We start from the raw sequence: 7,581 nt of genomic DNA, 5'->3' as shown, positions 1-7,581 counted from the left end.
AACAGGTACATTGCTTCTAAAGTAAAACAATAGCCCTCATAAATAACATTTGAATGTTTATTGTCACACTGTATTTCATGTCAAGAAAGGAAATTTCCTTTCTTGAAACAAAATTACATCTCTTTGGTGGGGCTTGGCAAATCTATCACCCTCTAATTATTCTTGGGACTGTCCTCAGAATGGCTCCCAAATTCTTTGAGTTTCTCTTTAATCACGGAAGCATCATGAAGTAGAAACCTAGCAACATGAAATACAGTAGGGACTCATCAACTAAGTGACAGAAACAGACTAGCTAAACAAAGAAATGACTCCTCCCCCTAAAAAGGATACAGCCAAAGGCTATGGGAGAACACACACAAACAAAAACACAGAAGGGCAGAGAGGGCAGAAACCAGAACAGGTTGGGCATCTTCATGGCAGGAAATGGTGACACAATCTCTTGAAGGTGTGGCTGCTGGGGTATAGCTTGCTGGTGGCCACAAGCTAACCTTTGGCCAGGAGAAGGGCTGTGTCTTAACTGGCAGTACCATGACATGTGGAGCAGATTTCCATCAAGGCATAAACTAGAGGGAAACAGGCTGGACATTCACCGTAGACTTAGGATATGCAAGTAATGGGGCTAAGAACTAGTTCTCAATAGTCAGCATTTGTTTAGCTGTGTGCAAGACGTCATAAACTAGAGGGAAACAGGCTGGACATTCACCGTAGACTTAGGATATGCAAGTAATGGGGCTAAGAACTAGTTCTCAATAGTCAGCATTTGTTTAGCTGTGTGCTGAGCCCTGAATGAGAGAAACACAGACAATCCCCACCCAGTGCACTTTCTCTGCTGTTGACATTCCGTCTATGGCTCCTTCCTACCTGTATCTTCGTTCTCACCCCTTCCCTGAGCTTAAACATGAGGCAACTCTTCATGACTAGGGATGAGTACGCTGTTCTTATTTCTCTGGCCAATCTTCCTCCTTGCTCTGAATGAAAGTTCAAATCCCAGAATTCATTCTGGGACATTGATGGATGGAGCATCTACACTGGGTACCTCTCCTACCTGCCTCATTTGACTATTAGAGAGAGCTGGAATGGAAAATTCAGACCCCTGAGTATGCTCTGAATCTAATGGTTCCATTTGGCTGAATCCCCAGACGGAGCAACTGGAGAGTAATCAAACACCCACTCTTCTTTGCACTGGGCACATGCAGGCAGCCGAGAACCTTAATGCCTTTATGGCTAAATAACTTCACAAACTTCACTGCTATCCCAGACTAGACTTGTCCTTGATGCTAACATTAAATTGTATGCAAGAAGAAATGTCGAGACCTTTCTCTTTTTAAAATTTTATAGGTAAATAAGAGTCTTTTCAAACAGGCATGTCTTGCTTTGCAAAACAGGTGTGTTTATGGAAAGATGGGGACAGATGATTTAGGGATTTTGTTGTTGTTGTTGTTGTTGTTAAATTAATTCGCATTCATTTCCCATGGGCTCATAAGAAGGGCATCACTTCTGCATATCTTTACAAGTATAATGATGTATCAGAAAGTTCTCTGACTTCTCAGGTAGCCAGCCTGAATCCAAATCCAGCTCCACATTTTTTTTCTAGTTTTATTCCCCTGCACACATTGCTTGGTGTTTCAGGTACTCGTTTTCCAACTTGGGAAAAGGTGGTCTATGTCTTAGCAAGCATCCAGCTTAGCAGACACTAAACACTCAATAAACATTAGTAGTTGTTATTACATCTATATCTTTAAATCTCTGTACCCCCATCTATGTTGGAGGATTAGTAACTTGAAAACATTAAAAAGTATTGCTATTATAGGGGACTGGAGAGATGAGTCAAATGATTAAGAACTCTTATCGCTTTTGCAGAGGGCCTGGGTTCAGTTCCCAGCACCTACATGGTGGCTTACAGCCATCCATGAAACCAGTTCTAGGGGATATGACACCCTCTTCTGCCCTTCTTGGGCACCAGACACATGAGGCACAGACAAACAGACAGACAGACAAAATCCTCATGTACATGAGACTAAAATCAAGTGTATAATTCAGTGGTTTTCAGTAAGTGTCTTCCTGTAGCATTGGACGAGAATTAGTTTTATGAACTCTCATGGATGCTAAGATTCACAGCTACCATCATTTGTATAAAACAGCACAGTGCTCGCATATAACCCAGACACAGGATCTTGAACTCTTAGGTTATATTTGGCTGCTTTTCTCACTGGTGTGATCAATATACCCTGAAACTCCTAGAGCGCAGTCCTTCACAGTAGGGACCATACGGTGGCACAGCACCATCAATGGAATATGTGACGAACCCTACTCACAAAGTACAGTATTCTCCGCTAGAGACTAGGGAAGAATTTGGATTGGGTGTTGTGGAAAGCATTTTCTAAGCCCACACTTCACATTGTGTTGTGTCCTTGAAAAAGATAGTCTCAATTCTATCCCCTGTATATGTGACCTTAGTTGTGAACGATCAGGTTAAGAGGATTGTGCATCCTTATTTAAAGGAGAGATGGCTCAGTGGTTAAGAACACTGACTGCTCTTCCAGAAGTCTTGAGTTCAATTCCCAGCAACCACATGCTGGCTCACAGCTATCTATAATCTGATGCCCTCTTCTGGTGTGTGCCTGCATGCAGACAGAGCACTCGTTCCTTAAAACTACATTAAAAGAAAAAAGATTTTTTTTTAAAAAAAAAAAGGGAGGGTGGACACAGAGGTGTGCACACCAGGAGTGTGCAGAGGAGAGGGCAGAAACTGGCATGGTACACTCCAAACTAAGGAATGCCAGGTTTCAATAGGACTCTGGAGAGAGGTTGGTGGCAGGTTTTCCTTCAGAAGGAACCAATGCCAACACAATGACGTCGGACTTCTGCACTCAGGACCCTTGAAACAGTTCCTGCTGTCTGGGCCATCCACTCTGTGGAACATTGGTATAGCAGCCCCAGCGAACCGATTAATATGCGTTGCAATGAGTCCACTTGGCATCCAAATGCAAAGAAGGCAGTGGATATTGCAGCTCAGATATGCTTGACACCATCTTCCCGTGCCCTTTGTCATGTGGAGTGACTTCTTTGGGCTTGTTTGTTTGAGTTCTTGGTTGCTTGTTCTCTCCTTAATTCTGTGTGCTGAACCCTCTTGTTTTCTTTCACCTTAAAACATTTACAGTCGGTTTGAAGCTCCCTATTCTTCAGTATAACTTACAGTGGTCACCCACACACATTGATATGGGAGATCCCACTTTCAGGGTGCGTGCTCTAGGGGAGACAGTACAAAGTATAAGTGATGTTCCATAATTAATATACTTGATTCTGAGGTGCCTCTGTGTTCGATCAGTCACCGCTGGGAGAAACTTACTAGCAGGAAGATCGGTGGCAGAGAAACCTTGTCCAAGGACGCCTTTTCTTACTTCAAACACCTAAAACGTTGCTCCGCTGAGGAAGACTCTTCGGAGACATGATGTAACAACTGTACTGAAAAACCAAGTGGAAGCATCCACCAAAGAAAGTGGAGCTCAAACAGAGTGGACCACGAGTAAAGGAACTGACACAGGAAAGTCTCGTCATGGAACAGCAATTGGGAAGTAGAGAGATCAGGCTTGGGACTCCACAAAACCCAGCCAGCTAACCAAATGAGCCGAAGCCAAGTGCAGTAGCATCCACAAACCTCAAAAGCATAGATTTGACAATAGTCACATTGGAAAGAGAGTGAATGTACATGGGTAAAATACATACGATTTCATAGTAATAGTTACTTCGGGGGGTGATAAACAGTAGAAAAAGTAGGGGTGACTTTGGGAGAGTGAAGGGCTTTGAGCCGATGTAGGTAAAGGCCTGCATCATCTAGCAGTGCTTCTAATGTCCTAGCTAAATCAGACACTGTTAGAAAATCTGTGGGCCTTATCACCCAAGCGTCAGAACACTGTCAAAATGTGGTTCGCCTATTAGCCACCATTTCCAAGAGGAAACAGCCTTGTTTAGTCAGGGACCACGTTCCCACTGCCAGTCAGCCCTGCTGAGGAGCCTGTAATCTTAAAATCTGCACCACACCCCCCTTTCTCTGTGCACAACATGCTAAGCTGTCAGCAATACTGTCACCGCGACAGAAAAGAGCGTTTTCGGCACTCCAGCTACAAACCCCTTTAAAAGAGCAAACAGCTAGAAGGATCAGATGCCCACTTGAACCTCAAAGATTACATTTGGCTTGTAGGACAGCTAACGCTTGTCCCCAAAGCTCTGGGAGGAGGGGTAAATGGCAGCATTTAGCTTTTGTGACTGAACCATGGGGGCCTTGGAACCCTTCCACCCACTTGAAAAACGGTCGCCCATCTGACATTAATAGAAAACGACCATTAAAAAGCTTTATGCCATTCTGTTCTCCTGCTTCTGGTCCCTGTTTGCCTTTGTTGCTGCTGGCATTTTATAAATTATGGATGCGCGTAGGTGCGGCTGTTCCCGCGTTTCCTCTGTAGTGCCGCTCGCTCAGCGCGCCTGCCTCGCATCCTTCCTCTGAGCAAAGGACCACGCGGCCCAGACCCCACATCAATGTAATTAGTGCGCAGCACACAGCTCGAGTGTCAGGACTGCTTCCACTCACTGCCAACCTTCTGCCAGCCCCTGTCATTCACGTGGAAGTCTGCCAGGCAGCGGCAAGGCCAGCAGTGCAGCCTCCCCTCCGCAGCAGGGAGGGGATGCTCAAGGTGCAAAAAAAAAAAAAAAAAAAAAAAAAACCAAAAACCAAAAAACAAACAAAAAAAAACCGGTCCTCTACTGCCAGCCTGGGTACTGAGACAGCGCTGGGGTGTGACAGCGGTCTCAGACAATGTCTGATCACAAAGTCAAGCAATGCAAAAAGGCGGGATGGTAATATCTGCCCTAAAGGCCAGCGGTAGAGAAATGGAGGATGAGGAGGATGAGTAAATGGAAAGTGGATAGAAATGTCCTGCATGTCCCTGTAGTGGGCATGAATTTTATGGACCATGAGTAAGTTTCCCAAGCTGTGCACTGGTGAGGTTTGGGTGGGAATTGAGAACACTGACTGCTGTATATTAAGGAGAAAGTGTTTATTTAATTTTAATTTGAGACAAGATATCATGTATCTGGGGCTACCCTCTAACTAGTTTATAGCTGAGGGTGAGCTTGAACTTCTGATGATTCTGGGTTACAGATGTATACCACCACAAGCAATTTATGCCGTGCTGGAGATCAAACTCAGGGTTTCATGCATGCTAGACAAACACCCTGTCAACTGAGTTATATTCCCACCCCAGGACTTTTATTTTTTATCTAAAAAGGAAAAAAAAACCTAGGACATGAGTTATTTTAAAGCATACATTATGTATCTGTATTATATATCACCAAACACATAATTTTGTGTATATGAAATTATGAAAGTAGCTATGGTCATGTATCCAATTCTGGTTTAAAGGGAAAATTATAAGGAAATTCTGTACCAGCGACACAGATAAAAAGCACACATGTGACATGGGATTGGGAAGAACTAAAGAAAACCAGGGACCTTTATTGTTGGAGTCCTGGGACTCTAAGTCTAAGACCTTACTGAAACTAGAGGAATTTTCCCCTCGGAAGTTATAACAGCTCCATGCACTCTGGGACAGCCACTTCTTGGCTGATGAGACATACGTGGAACCCAGATTAAGATCCTCAGGGACCACAGAGGCAGGAACCAGGCTCTATTCACCCTTGTGCCCTGGTAGTAGAGCCTTATACTATTTTGTTAAGAAATCAATGAACTTTAGATCATATTCTTCTTTCAGAAGATGAGCCTAGGCTCACAGGGCATCAATGGACACATCCAAAAAAAAAAAATTATGCAAAAGCCCACGTCTCCTGATTCTAGTAAGTGTCCTGTTTATTCTCTAACCTTGAAACCACCTCACTATGTCTGCTGTCTCCTGCTGACATCCACGGTAGAGAGTCAGTACTTTGGGGTTCCAGAGATGGAAAAGAGACTTGAGGAGAACACGAAAGGACAGAAGAAGATGTCATTGGCCTCAGGCCTTCCATTCTAACACCCCCACTCCCCATCCCCACAAACACCAAATGGAAGGGCCATTCTGAACAACAAAGGAGCTAGAACGAGGGTGGTGAGCTCAGAGCAGCTGTCTGTGTCACCTGTCAGGGATCACACAGGGCAGACTTGCCTTGGCATGTTCTACCGCAGCCCTTTCTGGGTGTTTATGAGACACACCAAGTTTACATAGGAGGCCCGTTAATGCTCTGTCTCTGGGGTTAATATTTAATAAGACAACTTAAAATGTGTACCATTACCGGGGAGGCTGCCTTGGTGCTTGTCTCTTCCCTCTGGGATTCGGGGTTTAGACATAGAATTCTGAACCTTTCTTGGTTCCCATGGAAACCTCACCACTGATGATTCTAGGATGAGCACAGGGGTCAGCAAAGGCACCGTGAATACCCCAGTGTAGAGCACTGAGAGCACTCTTGAGCCTGCTCCTCCAAGGGTTCAGCCAAAGGCCATGTGACAGTGGCCAGTGTCACAGAGCTCACTCTCCCAGTGGGAGTATATCAATCCTGGACCACCCTGAGGGTGCCAGGGGCCCTCTGTAGATTAACTCAGGTCATCAGTTTTTAAGGTTGGGTTTTAAACTATGGCCATTGAAACCAACTTGAATTTCTCTTCTTTTTTTTTTCTGAAAACTTCCTCCTCTTTATAAGTTCGTAACTGTCATTTTTTAAAGCACTTATTAAATGTTCCTTTAGCCCTCCATCCCGTGCAGAAATTGCTGCATAAGGCTGGCCAAAATTTCTACTGGAAATAGAAACCCAACCCCTCATTTATTTGTTATACAAAAAAAATTTCTTTCCATAAGCCATATGCAATTGTTAGGAACAGTGTATAAATGTTTAATTTGCATGTCTCTTTATGTAAAGCCTAGGAGGACCGACCTGAGAGGAAGGCATTCCCCATCATTTGTGATTTGCTTATTTCTAGCTGATCTTTCAGAAGGTGGTACTCACTAGATTCATTTTCTTTCCCAACTCCATCCTTCTCCCAAATGTGAGAAGCCTGCCTTTTGGTTTTCTGAGTTGTTGACAAACCTGGAGCAGGAGAAATAGGGACAGAGCCCTTGAACAGGTACACGTGGATGCTGCTGGGACTTGTGTGCCTTGTCCACACCTTCTGTCCCACCTGATGTCAGGATATGGACAGCTCCGAGCTCAAGGTCGGCAGCACTCCACTCTAGAGTTTCCAGTCTTGTGTCTGCTCTCCTCGCCTCCTTCATAAACACCGGGTAGAAGGTAAATCTTCCAATAGCAGTCATTGACTGATGGACATAGAAGTCTGTGGATAAATGCCCAGCCTCCCAAAGGAAAATCCAGCCTAGGGGAGGTCTCCAGAGAGTCCCCAGGGAGGCTGAGTGCCAGCAGCACTGGTGATGATTGCTCAAGGATGTTCCCCACCCTCGGTGGCTCTTCCTCCCCGTGTCTCACTCACTTCTTTCAATCGGGCTCTGAACTGTTACTTCCCAAGGAAAATACCTGCCCTCGGCCACCAGGGATGTCAAACTGCAGTCAGCAAAGAGCTAGGAAGGTGACTTTTGATTTCAC

At 44.7% G+C, this 7,581-nt stretch overlaps 1 pseudogene; it reads right to left on the bottom strand.

Annotated features, from left to right (window-relative positions):
* LOC113457097 overlaps positions 1–7,295 on the bottom strand; it is a 60,029-nt pseudogene extending 52,734 nt beyond the window's left edge.
* Positions 7,296–7,581: the final 286 nt, after the last annotated feature.

The sequence above is a fragment of the Microtus ochrogaster genome, chromosome 18 (genome assembly GCF_000317375.1).
Source record: "Microtus ochrogaster isolate Prairie Vole_2 chromosome 18, MicOch1.0, whole genome shotgun sequence".
Classification (NCBI taxonomy): Eukaryota; Metazoa; Chordata; class Mammalia; order Rodentia; family Cricetidae; genus Microtus; species Microtus ochrogaster.
This window is presented reverse-complemented; position numbering and strand designations above follow the sequence as displayed.